This window comes from Chlorocebus sabaeus, chromosome 15 (assembly GCF_047675955.1).
Source record: "Chlorocebus sabaeus isolate Y175 chromosome 15, mChlSab1.0.hap1, whole genome shotgun sequence".
In the NCBI taxonomy this organism is placed as follows: Eukaryota; Metazoa; Chordata; class Mammalia; order Primates; family Cercopithecidae; genus Chlorocebus; species Chlorocebus sabaeus.
The window spans coordinates 80,876,485-80,888,558 of NC_132918.1; the positions used below are offsets into that span (position 1 = coordinate 80,876,485).

Genomic DNA, 12,074 nt, shown 5'->3' on the forward strand with positions numbered 1-12,074 from the left:
ACAGTTCCCACTATGTTGACAAAATATTATGAGAAAAGTTAGAAAATTTAGTTGAAGCAAATCAAATTCTTCTTCTTTGGGATGCTTTCGTTTAAAAATAAAGCTTAAAATCCATGAGATAGTACAATAAATATTGTCATCAAGTTTGTCAATACACAGTTAAGCTATGAAATCACTGTTTTGTTCTTTTACGTAATCACTGGAGTTTGTACAAAGAATACTGACTTCTCCCTAGCTATGATTTCTAATCTAGTTTATAGGACTGGGTTCCATTTTTTTAAAAATAAACTATCAGAGTGAATTCTGATTTTTTTTTTTTTTTTTTTTGTAGAGGCTTTGTGTTACGATCAATCTGCCAACGTTTCCTGTTAATAGATTACCTGTCTAACCATTTGCCGAGATGTAGTTCTGTCCAGAAGAGAAATCAAATACACTAACTTTCTTCCTATACAGTATCAATTTCCCCCAAAGAAAAACAGGTTTTTCCGAATGACTTGAGATGAAGGAAAGGGTAGTAAATTAGAAATGCTTTCATAATTTTCCTTTAAATTTTATATGTTTGGAAGGAAGGAGAAAATACCTGTAAAAAAAGCACTTCTGGAAATGACTATGTGGAAATGATCAGGATGTCGATCAAAGTAACAGTTTTGAATTCTTTGGGTTCGGTTTGCCTGAAACCTCATACAGCAGATTCATTCTTATTCTGGTGAGGGCTGAACACCAAGGGAGACAATTTCAAATAGCTGGAAAATAATTACCTACTCATCAAGAGTCGGTACAACCTTATTCTATTTTTATAGTAGTTTCTAGAAGTAGACATATCATTTATTTGAGATTTATAATCAATATCTTAGCATATATGAACCTGGCCACAGCTGTAGAAATCACATTTCTATAATAATGCAAAGGCATTTATGTTAATAAATATGCTTGTAATCTCTGTCATTATGGTTGGGTGTCAATAAGTGAAACTAAAAGGATGTGGACAATTTCATGACATGTTTTATGCTAGTTATTTGTTTGTTGTCTATTCATGGGGTTACTAATTACAGCTGGTAAAATTTGATTTTCTCCTCTTCAGTTTATTGTGGGATGGGGCTTTCATTTCACCAGATACATAGTTATTCAGTGTCTACATTTCAGAAGCTGAATTGTTGGATACAGTCAGAATGAGCTTTGGCAATTCTATGTGTGAGTGTACAACTACAATTTTGCTGCACATTAATAACAACCTTGCAAAGAAGCCCAGAATCAAATGCCTTGCTCTCAGCTGGGAGCAGAAAGCTAGAGTGGTGTATCTTGGTTGGTGACCTATAATGTTGGAAAAGTAGCTCTACATTCACTCAGAAGGAGTAGGTGGAATTCCGGAAATTTATTCACTCTCCTTCACTACGCCTTTTCCTTTTTTTTTTTTTTTTTTTTTCCTTCCTTGTAGTGTGTTAGTGAGTGCTCCGAGACAATGAAAAAAAAAATGAATTACAGATAATAAAAATAGTGCATCTCTAGAACAAGCGGTAAAATCAAGGCTTTTATTTCTTCAGGTGTCAACTCTGTTCCTTCCCCAGGTCCTACCCTGCCCAGGTTTCTGTGTCACCTCTGTGATTCCAAATCAGCGATCAGGCGGGCAGCGGTCTGGGCAGTCACCCACAGGGAGTACACTTGGTGCTGCACGCTCGGACTTTCAGTCTGGCTCAAAGCAGAGAATCTCCAAGAGCTCTGAGGCTACGGATTGATTCGGGTGGGGCGAGGTGTTATTATTGTGGGATTGTCTCTGCAGAGTTGGCCTGGAGAGTGAGCGGTGGAGGGAGTGGAGCAAGGCATCGTCAAGAGTCCCCAGGAGTCCAGGGGCGCCCCCCAGACGGGTACGCTGGAGGGCCTGGGCACGGGGGACAAGAGAGAATACATGCCCGCTGGCTGGGAGCAGGGAGGCGGTGTGGCGGGGCAGGGGGCAACGTGCCAGTTTTCTCTCTGATTAATAATGCTCACGCTGCTGCGCGTGGCTCATGCGCTTTGTCTCCAGCCTTAGGGCTGGCGGAAAACGGCCCAGGGAATGAGTGGTACCGCGGGCGCCCGGCGCACCCAGCAGGTGCCATCACTCTGGATGGGCCAGTTCTGGATGCTCCCAGTGGCACAGACGCGGCGACATCGGCAGGCGCCGGGCTGCGGCCACCTCCCGGGTGTGGCGGGTCTGGGGCCCGGGGTCTCCGGCCAGAGCAGCTGCGGAGCCACGTGCAACACGCGCGTTGCCCTCAGCCCGGGCGGGGACCGGACGCATCCGGGGCTGCGGGGAGGAGCCGGGCGCCGCCCCCGGCGGCAGTGCCAGCCGCGTGGGAGGGCACGGACCGGCGGAGGGGCAGACGACGGAGGCGGCCAAGCGGGAGGAACGGGACCGAGGGATCGACCGAGGCTGGCGGGCTAGGGGTGGGACTGGCAGAGCTACGGACAGGTGGGAGCAGTCAGACAGCCTGAGAGAGAGACCAGAACGCAAAGAGAGCTAGAGCATTAAGTAGGCAGGGAGAGGCACACAGAGATAGACAGCAACACTCGCGTGCTCCCTCCCTCCACACGCCCTCCTCTTACCGAGCGCAGCGGCCAGGGGCAGAGTGGGAGAGGACTGTGGGCACAGAAGACCGGAAGAGGGGCGCTGCATTGCTGGTGGGACGGAGAGATTCGGACGGACGGACAGACCAGCGCACAGACTGGCAGCCTGCGAGAGTGGCAGCTCTGAGAGCAGAGTGCAGGAAAGCGAGAATCCCGCGCTGAGCTGCTAGTGGGACCGACAGACGGTCGGACTGACAGACGTGCAGACGGACAGAAGAGCAGACAGGAGGCGGGGGCGCGTTCACTCCCGGCGGCCAGCCGGGCAGAGAAGGCGGCGGTGGCACCTTCTGAGCGCGTCTGGAGCAGAGACCAGCAGCAGCAGCAGGGGCATCGGGGACGCAAGCCGCGACCGAGCCGCCGCCGCAGCCCCGGCTGCCACAGCTGTGCGGGATCCCAGCCGACACTGCAGAAAGCTCCTTTTACTAGCAGTTAAATAAATCGACCAAAAAACAAAACAAACAAACAAACCCAACAACAACAACAACAAAGCCAAGCCAAAAGCCAAAACAAACTAATCCAGCCAAATCAATCATTGAGAAACAATAATATTAATAAAATCCAAAACTAAATCAAACCAGTCAAGGCACCAAGACGCAGGGGGGATATCCACTGTTCGATCAAGGTAATGATCAAGGTCTTCCGACGTGAACATTGCACGCCTTTTGTGGATTTTTAGAATTCCTTCTTTCTTTCTGCCATATATCTGTCTGTTTCTTTTGAATTATTTCTTGTCTGTATTTCTTCTTTGTGTTTGTAGAAAGCTGATGTTGTTATACATGTATTGTGCTTTTTATGTTTCGTCAAGGAGGGATGGACTCTCCTTCCCCCCAAAAAAGACAGATGTGGAAAGCTGGAAGCTGGCAATGTTTTCCATCAGAGAAGTCTACAGTGATTTGTATAGGCTTTATGGTAGAAAGTTTGCGATGCTCTTTTTGAAAGAGACCCATTGAAGAGGTAGAAAGTTATACTGTGTTGTTGTATGGAAGGATTGGGGTCTTAGGTCCCAAAGGGTTCGGGGGAAGAATAGAAAAGATGTTCAGTTTTATTTTTACATGTATGAAATCTGTGCTTCATTGCAAATCACATTTCTGTCTCAGGTTGTAGATATGGTGGTAGAATTGAGTTGAATTAGACAGGTGTTTAGAAAGTTTCTTAGGAATAGGAATTAATTCACTCAATGTTTATGCATAGAAATATAGCTGGGGTGGATGTGGTTGCTGTCAGCTATTCAGGTTAGTTACCTGATCACCTCCTGAAGATGTAGGATCAGGACAGAGTCCAAGCCTAAAATAAAAATCAAAGAAAGAATTGAAAGTTATAGGGGTGGGCAGCTAAGAAATATAAAAGGCTGGTAGAATTCATTTTCATTAGAATGTGTTTAGAGTACAGATATTCATTTTAATTTTTGATTTCTTTAAATTTTTTGAGTTTTGATTTTCTACCAGTATGACAGCCTCTCAAATCAAGAAAGATATTCTCCAAAGTTGAAATGAATCTGTATAAGATTTCGTTCAAATGCAGAATAAATTCAAATGATTCCTAACCCCTCCTCATCTACTTTGGAGATAACAACTGCTATGATTGTTTTAAGTAAACAGAGAAGTGGAGATGACAGGAAATCATTTTTCATTTGTTAAAAATCAGAAAACCTTTGACACACTTTAAAATAAATACACCTACTCCTTTGATCCTCTGTGTATGTATTACCACAGGGCTTAAATATCTTAATAGGATTTTAGTTAATGTCATTTTCATGAAAGACACTCATTTGAAAGCCAAGAGCTCTATCTATGTTTTCGTTCAAATAGCCGAGTAATCTACTATCTTGGCAGTAATTACTTCTGCTGCATTTCTAATGTGAATTGCATGTGAGAGGTTATGAATACACTCTTTTGAAGTGTATGTGGGTTTTCAAGGTATGTATTTGTGTTTGATCCTATATTTCCTTTGTTATAACATTCTCCTGCTTTTCATCACTTTGGCTAACAGAATATTTGTAAATTTTCTGGAGAGTGAGTTTGGGTATACACTTTGAGGAATATGCTTCCTCATGACAAAAGATATGGAAACATAATTGATTACTATACTTGCTTATCAATAGTATTTTGATTTTGTTTAAATGAAATGTTTAAGATATGTGGATTGCTATGCATTCATGTTTTAAATTTATCCTCTCTGGGCATGATTTATGCCATTGGATAATTAATTAAGTTACTTTAGAAGACATGTCTGTTAAACAGAGTACTTTGTTTAGAGGAAGCATATTTAAAGAAACTTATACAGCTAAAGAAATTGACTTTCATCTCCTCAGTGACTTAATTTCACTACATGATGATTTGTCCTTTGCAGTATTTAGCTCAGACCAAGACAGAATTGTGTGTGCTATTAGATTTGCAAATTGCTGATCTCCCAGTGACTTTCCCTCTTAGATCCCAGTTGAGTACGGTTACCTTGAGAACTGTGGTATTAGCCGTGTTAGAGCATGCTCCACTGGGGAGTTCTGTGCAGTCTATTTTTAATGCTATTTAATGAAGGAGCGAGCGCCTCACTCAGCAATAAAAGAAGCATGAGGGAAGACAGAGCAGTGCATGGTTATGGATACTGGACAAGGATATTTGGAAAGGTAAAGGCTGACCATTGGATATGATAATTTTAATTAAGTCCTAATGTATTGTATGAATGGAAATACTGATTTTTGTTTGAGAATTATACGTGAATAGTTCAATAGGTGTTTTCGTAAACATCTTCACTAGTTCTTAGAAAGAAGACTCAATAATTTGAGTTTTTAAAACTTGAGGGAGATACTAACCAGGGAGTTCCTGCATGCATACTATTTTTAATACAAGCTGTCATATTCTTGGGTGGTGGGAAGTACAGAAATAATTTCAAATTCCTAAAATATTGTTCTGCTGAAAGGTTGGGAGCTTGTAAAACATTCTGCGAATAAAATAACTAACATGCTTCTAAGATACTACAATAACCTGAAGCTCTGCCTTGTGAATTGCTTCCTTTTCTTTTATGAACTTGGAGTCCAGGTCCAGAATTGTGACAACTAAGAGAAGCAGGAAGTTTTGATTGAACTTGATAGAATATTTGGGGTGCTTCTCTCCTTAGAATTAAGATAAGCACTACAGATTATCTTACTGAAGGCTAAATATTTTAAAAACATAAATAACAGAGGCAGCACTGATATGTTTTAGAATGTTACAATGAAGGGCAAAATATCTTAACATTATAGTGTGTACAATGGAAGAAGCCATCTGTCTGCAACATTTGCATATATGCAGAACACCTGTCTTGAGGTAGAAAGTGAGAATGTTCAGTCAGAAAGGTCTTGTGTTGATTTTCACATTAACAACATACTATAATCAGGTTATTCTTTTGTTCAGAGTAAAGCTAATTAGACAAAATACTTAAGTAGTTTCAAGGTTAATAAACATAAGAGAAAGTGAGCAGTTTCTATTAAATGTGAAGGTTAGTCATATAATTTTTGAATGAAGCTGTTAGAACAATGTGCAAAGTTGATCTAAATTTTTGCCAATTCTAATGAAAAATGACCCCCAAAAATAAACTACTAAGGAAAACACATCACAATGAGTTACTGTGATTTTTTGTTTGTTTGTTTGTCTTTTTGACTTAATTCTAGAGGAGAAAAACAATTCACACTGCCTAAAATATTTCCCTTAGTGGTCATGCCTTTTGGACCACAATGCTGATACCTTTCTCAAGCTTCTCAGATGAGTGGGCATTCTCATCGGAATTCAATGTCTATTTTGTCTGTGGACAAGATAATGATAAGCTACATAAGTAGAGTGTAGAATGAGTCAGCCACTGAAGGCACAATATACAACGTAGCCAGAAGTGAATATGATTGAGAATTCTCATTAGCATGAGGAGACAGTTTGAAGTCCATAAGGTTGGAAACTGCAAATTAATCATTTGTATACAAGTCAGTTTAATTCAGATCTGCTTTGTGACAAGGTTAGGAGAGAATGTGGGGCTTAAAGGTGATGTCGACAATGAAAGCCATTTCTTCATATGGTAAGTACTGGCATCATTCTAACTGGTATCACATGGTAGTAGCCTATTTAGAAATTTGTGAATCTCTAATCACAAAAAGAATTGACTTCCTTAAAAATATATCACCTGGAAAGTTCTGAATATATTTTAAGTCAGCGATGATGCATTTATAAAACATATACTTCCTCTCTTTAGACAAAGGATCTTTATGATTCCAGAAGCTCTACATTTCTGTGGACTTTGCCTTCTTTTATTTTTATTATAGCATTTTATGTTGAATATGATAAATGAATTTCAAGCAAGGATGTAAGCAAATGCTGAAGGACTATTGAAGGGGAAAGAAAATATTAACAAGACGTATCTGTAACTAGATTTGTTTTTCTTAGGGTGTCTTTGCTTCTGAGTGTCAGTTTCCTTTAGGTGGCTTTATGCCAAGTTCTAATAAATTGATTATTTGTAGTGCCTTAGTCTTATTTAATTAATTTTGCTCATCTTGGATTAATTTTGGCCCTAGATATTGAATTACATATTACTTGTATTTATATCATAACCAAGGATCTATGAGGATTACATATGAGCTGAGATATGAAGTATTTAAATTATATACGTAATATGTTTCATAAAGAATAAAGTGCATGAGAAAGAATATCTGGTTCATTCAGCAGTTTTTAAATGCCTGGTAACATTGTTATCTGTGGTCTAAAGATATTTTCTTTAGGTATGAAATGCTCATATAACATTTTGAATGCACCTTTCTCTAAACTTACTGAGACATATCTGTGCTCTGAGAAATAGCTATGCAGCAAACCAAAAAAGTGAATTGAAATAATTACATCAAGACAATGGAGGGGATATTGAAAAACAAAGGGGTTTGTTTGAATGCATCGAATTGCTCTCTACTTTCAGATTGAATCCTTAGCATCATATTATGCTCCTGTTTTTCAGTCACCAGTATAGCTCCTGGCATTTCCAGGTGGAGAGAATGTTAATCACTGTCCATGGTCACAGTAGATCAATATTTTTTAATTTTTTTACACACTTTGCCCAGAGAAATGTCTTTTGGCAGTTGTATAACCCCTGTTTAGTATACCTTTCAATGCGACAGGTTTAGAAGATTTTTGTATACGTTTTGTAATAAAGTGATATATATATTAGGATACAATTATAATTGCGACATTAAAATGTTGAAGCATTAGTCCAAAATTGTCTCATTCAAGGAATATATTCCTAATTATTTATTAGTCATAAATTCATACATTTTAAAAGTAATATACATTACAATTGTTCCTGTTATCTAGCAAAAGAAAATCATTTCTTTTTATCCAGGTAAAGAGAGCAAGTGTCCACTAGTAATTATCCCCTTTAAAAACAGGCCTTTTACTACATTCTCACATTTCACACTACTTCAAGATAATACAATTCTTAAATTAGAAATCTGTTTTGAATAATACACAAAATATTAAGATTTTGTTAACAAAATCCCTTCTGTAAATATTGGTTTTAAGATAATTGCTAATAAAATTTGCTTTTAGCTTAAGGGAAGGATTCAAGATTTTTAACAAGAAAACAATTACGTCACTTTTTATTTCAAATATTCCAGCGAATTTTCTAGAGTTTTTTGGTATATTATGGGTAATGTTTCTATGAAGAATTGTAAAGTGTAATATATGATCTTTTTTTCTGCAACTTTTTCATTGAAACAAATTCACAAAGCATATCTACCTAGATAAGCCCAGTCATCTCTCACTGATACCCACACAAGTTAGGAAATAATTCCTTGTGATAGGGACATTTAAAAGAACTAAGTGGTTCCATGGCCAAATTTAGTGCTGGAACTCTTAATAATTGATAAGCATTCTTTTACATTTGTGTCATCCTTGGTTGCTTCTTTATTATACACTAAATACTTGAGATAAGAACAAGAACTCTCTCTAGGGAAACAGAAACCAGAGAAGTGGTTTTCATATACTTAGCAGATTTCCTTTTAATTGCTAAGATACAATACTCATTCAGAACAGTCTAGTCCATTGGATCATACACTAAAAAAAAAAAAAGAGAGTTTATCCGTGTTGATATATTTTGGTCTAGTTGAAATTGAGAAACAAGCGAGGTAAAATATTTCAACATCTTTAAAGGACAAAACTGAACATCAATTTCTAAAAGTTTTATGGTCCTATGAATTCTGATAAAATATCCTTTGACACGTAAATCAGAAGGCCCAACTATCATCTAATTGTTCAGTGATTCAAGTTGCTTTCAGATTATCTCACTACTCTTACATAGACCTATAAAAATCGAGCCACTGGTCAATAGAGGGTGAAGGAAGAGCATGTCAACTCACCCAAATTCAATGACTCCTTGTAATTGTTTAAATTTTATTTGCCCATAAATTCAATGGAAAATGGAAAGATAACAAACTTATTTTTCAGCTTTTTGTATGTTTCTAAAACCGCAAGCTAAAGTCCTCACAAAAAGTTCTAACATAGAGAGATTTAAAAAAAAACTATACTCTGCATTTACATGTTTTTCTTAGCATTTTGCTTGTTGATATCTATGTAACTTTGGTGGAAATCCCAGTGTTGCTGGCATCAGATTTGATTTAATCATCAAAGAGCTTTTGGACAGAGAACAAGTAGATTCGGTGTGAGTATGTGACAGAATCAAGAATTCTGCAGCATTTGCAAGCTTTAACTACTCAATGCTTCTTTAAAACAATTTTTAAATGGGTGTAAAGAGGCTTTTGGTTAAAAATATGGGACTTTATTTTCTTTGTTTAGAAAAAGAAGATTAAGGTTTTTAGTCAAATCATGATTCTTTAAGCCAATGTGGCACATAGCTGTATTAAAATTGCTATTAAATTCTGCCAAATTAATTAATCATTAGGATTCTGCAGTCATATTTGACTACTTCTTGTAACTGGCCTAGAGGAATGATCAAGATAACACTCTTTGATGGCTTTGTTTATATTTTGTTTATTTTAAATTTACTTAGATATGCTGATGTTGTAAGCATTTTTGGAAATTGTCAAACAACTGGCATTGTACTAAATTCAAAAACTTCACAGCAAGGAACTAGCTAGTATTAATGATTCATCATTTTTTTCATTCCTGTGTCATTTAACTTCGGTCACAACACTTTTTGGTGTGAAGATTCACATTTCTCTCCAACGCTGAAATTTTCACGTAATCACTAACAGCGTTCTGGAATGATAAGATAATCTAGCATATAATCATGTTGCATACACATGCTGCAGCTATCTGCTTACCCTTAGCATTGTTAAACACTCTAACAACTGAATGCCTTAATCTTTAATTATCGTTATCATTGTTGTCTTCAGCCAGAACTATGGATGACTCAGTGTTTTAGTGTTTCTTCATCATCGAGAGGTAGGAGCATATACGTAGCTAATGTGATAGAATGTGTATATTGCAACAAGCTTATACATCTTCCAGGATAAGAACACAAATATCCCTCCAATAGGGAAATTATTTTATTCCCAAAATAATTGTATTGTCTGTGTTATTTGTCTGATATAATGTGGGAAGCTGCAGACAGAGATGTTTTGAATTCAGTGGAGCTTCTGATTGAAATTCAGATGAAAAGTAATAGAGAGGTTGTATACCAAAGGTAGTCTAGGAGCTTATCTGAGCAGGAGCAGGTAAATGAGCTGTAAGTGATGAAGGAAGGCTTTACCAAGGAGGTGCAAGGCCCTCCATGAGATTCTGCAGGTTAGAGAAATGCACAAAATTAGGATTAAAATGAAAGGTCCAGGGAAATAAGGGCTAAAAGTGGTGTATCTGAATCTCATTTTCTGTGACTTACCTTCATAAATATGCAGTTCACCACCTGAATTGGTGTGTGGTACTGGTGTTTGGTTTTTGGGTCTGAGTAAACAGTGTGACTATGGCCAAAGTTCTAAACCTCTCTGTGCTTCACAGTTTCTACAGTTAAAGTTGTGTAGTGACATTGATCCCGACTCAACAACTTGCTAGTTGTGTGACTTTGGCAATTTAGTTAATTGCTGATTGCTTCAACTTTCTCATTTATAAGGTGGGAATAATATCTACCTTTCATGATCAAAGCAGAAACAAAGCCCCTGACACATGGATATTATTCACTTAAAAGAAACCACTTTCCTTTCACATAAAACATTCAGAGAGAGATTTACTCTTCTTACATTTAAGGATCCCCACCTCCATTTAAGAAAACAAAAAATCTTTTGGTAATTTGGAATACAGCTCTCCTTCATTGCTATCCCATAATATTTCTGATGGCTAAAATTGGTTATGTTTGACTCTTTCTGTGCTATGAAATATTGAAGGCCAAGCCAAGGTAGTAACTAATCTTAGAGGTATTCATTGTGTAAAGAACCTGATGCTTAATAAGGCCATAATCTTCTGCCAGTTTGTAAGGGAAGAAATGGTCTAATTCAGTTGTCTAAAAAGTTAATATATGGGTATTATCTCTCTGGAATGTTTTAGTTGTGTAATTTCTACCATTTAAATGAGGTGAATAAAGAACCAAATCATTGAATAGGAAACAATTGGAATGAATCCATGAAGGAAAATCCTAAAATCCTGCACTAGTGGATGGGAGCTGGGACTAACAACATATTTGAGGTGACATGAGAGAAACATTTTTCTATTCTGCAACAAAGCAAATGGAGCTTTGGCCTCATTGAGGGGTCCTTGGCACTCCCATAGAAGACTCCAGCTTCCTGTCTCCAAGCACTGAGTGAGCTGTTTGGACAGGGCCGCTGATCTGGCCTCTGATCCTAAAGTATCTGCATTAATTTTGCTGAAATGAGTCAGCACTCTGCCTCTATGAACATGGCCAGAGGAGGGAAAGACTTCTTTCGTAACTGAGGTTTAAACAATTGGTTCCCCTATCAAAAAATGGAGAGCCACAGATAGTATTCAACACAGGAGAAGGTGAGCTATACAAAGCAGTAAATGCATCCGATAATTGCATTTTATTTCCTATGATAAAATGGATGTCCCAGCATTCTTCTGGGGAATAGCCTAATCAACTATTTATCCAACAGAATTTCTCAGAAGGTGTCAGAGAATAAATGTATATTTCTTTGCTATCCAAATATTTTTTTGGAAAACAAACGAAAACAAGGAAAGTGTAGACATATTTTGTTCATATGTGTATACATATGTATTGCTAGAGTCAGCATGCTATGCACAAGTCATTTAACTAACTTACATTCAATACACACAAAGAAAGCCCTATTTCTCAGTCCATTTTTCATTGTCCTTAGCAGTTGTTGGCTAGTATAGTGCTTGCATGTGGCAGATATTTAATCAAAGTTTGTTGAATTAAAAATTGACCTTTCTACTGATACTCAGAATTTAAAACCTACTCTAAGTAAGGTTTTAACTGTATTTTTCCCTGAAGTTTCAGCTTAAGCCGATTTGATATTCATTTTTTTTGAGAGAACAAAAACC

At 37.8% G+C, this 12,074-nt stretch overlaps 1 protein-coding gene and 1 long non-coding RNA gene across 39 annotated transcripts in view; one reads left to right on the plus strand and one right to left on the minus strand.

Moving 5' to 3' along the window:
• Positions 1 to 1,510: 1,510 nt before the first annotated feature.
• Positions 1,511 to 2,683, minus strand: LOC140713507 (uncharacterized). Its single transcript, XR_012095612.1, has 2 exons — positions 2,581 to 2,683; positions 1,511 to 1,722 (listed from the first exon to the last, which is right to left on the minus strand). It is a non-coding gene; the product is annotated as an uncharacterized lncRNA (long non-coding RNA).
• Positions 1,683 to 12,074, plus strand: part of ARPP21 (cAMP regulated phosphoprotein 21) — a 157,087-nt gene continuing 146,695 nt past the window's right edge. For 6 of the 38 annotated variants that reach the window (XM_073023719.1, XM_008009448.3, XM_038003025.2 and 3 more), the window contains exon 1: positions 3,231 to 5,224. The gene's annotated coding sequence lies outside the window, so the exon portion shown is untranslated. The other 32 variants (XM_073023724.1, XM_073023726.1, XM_073023729.1 and 29 more) reach the window with 18 other exon arrangements.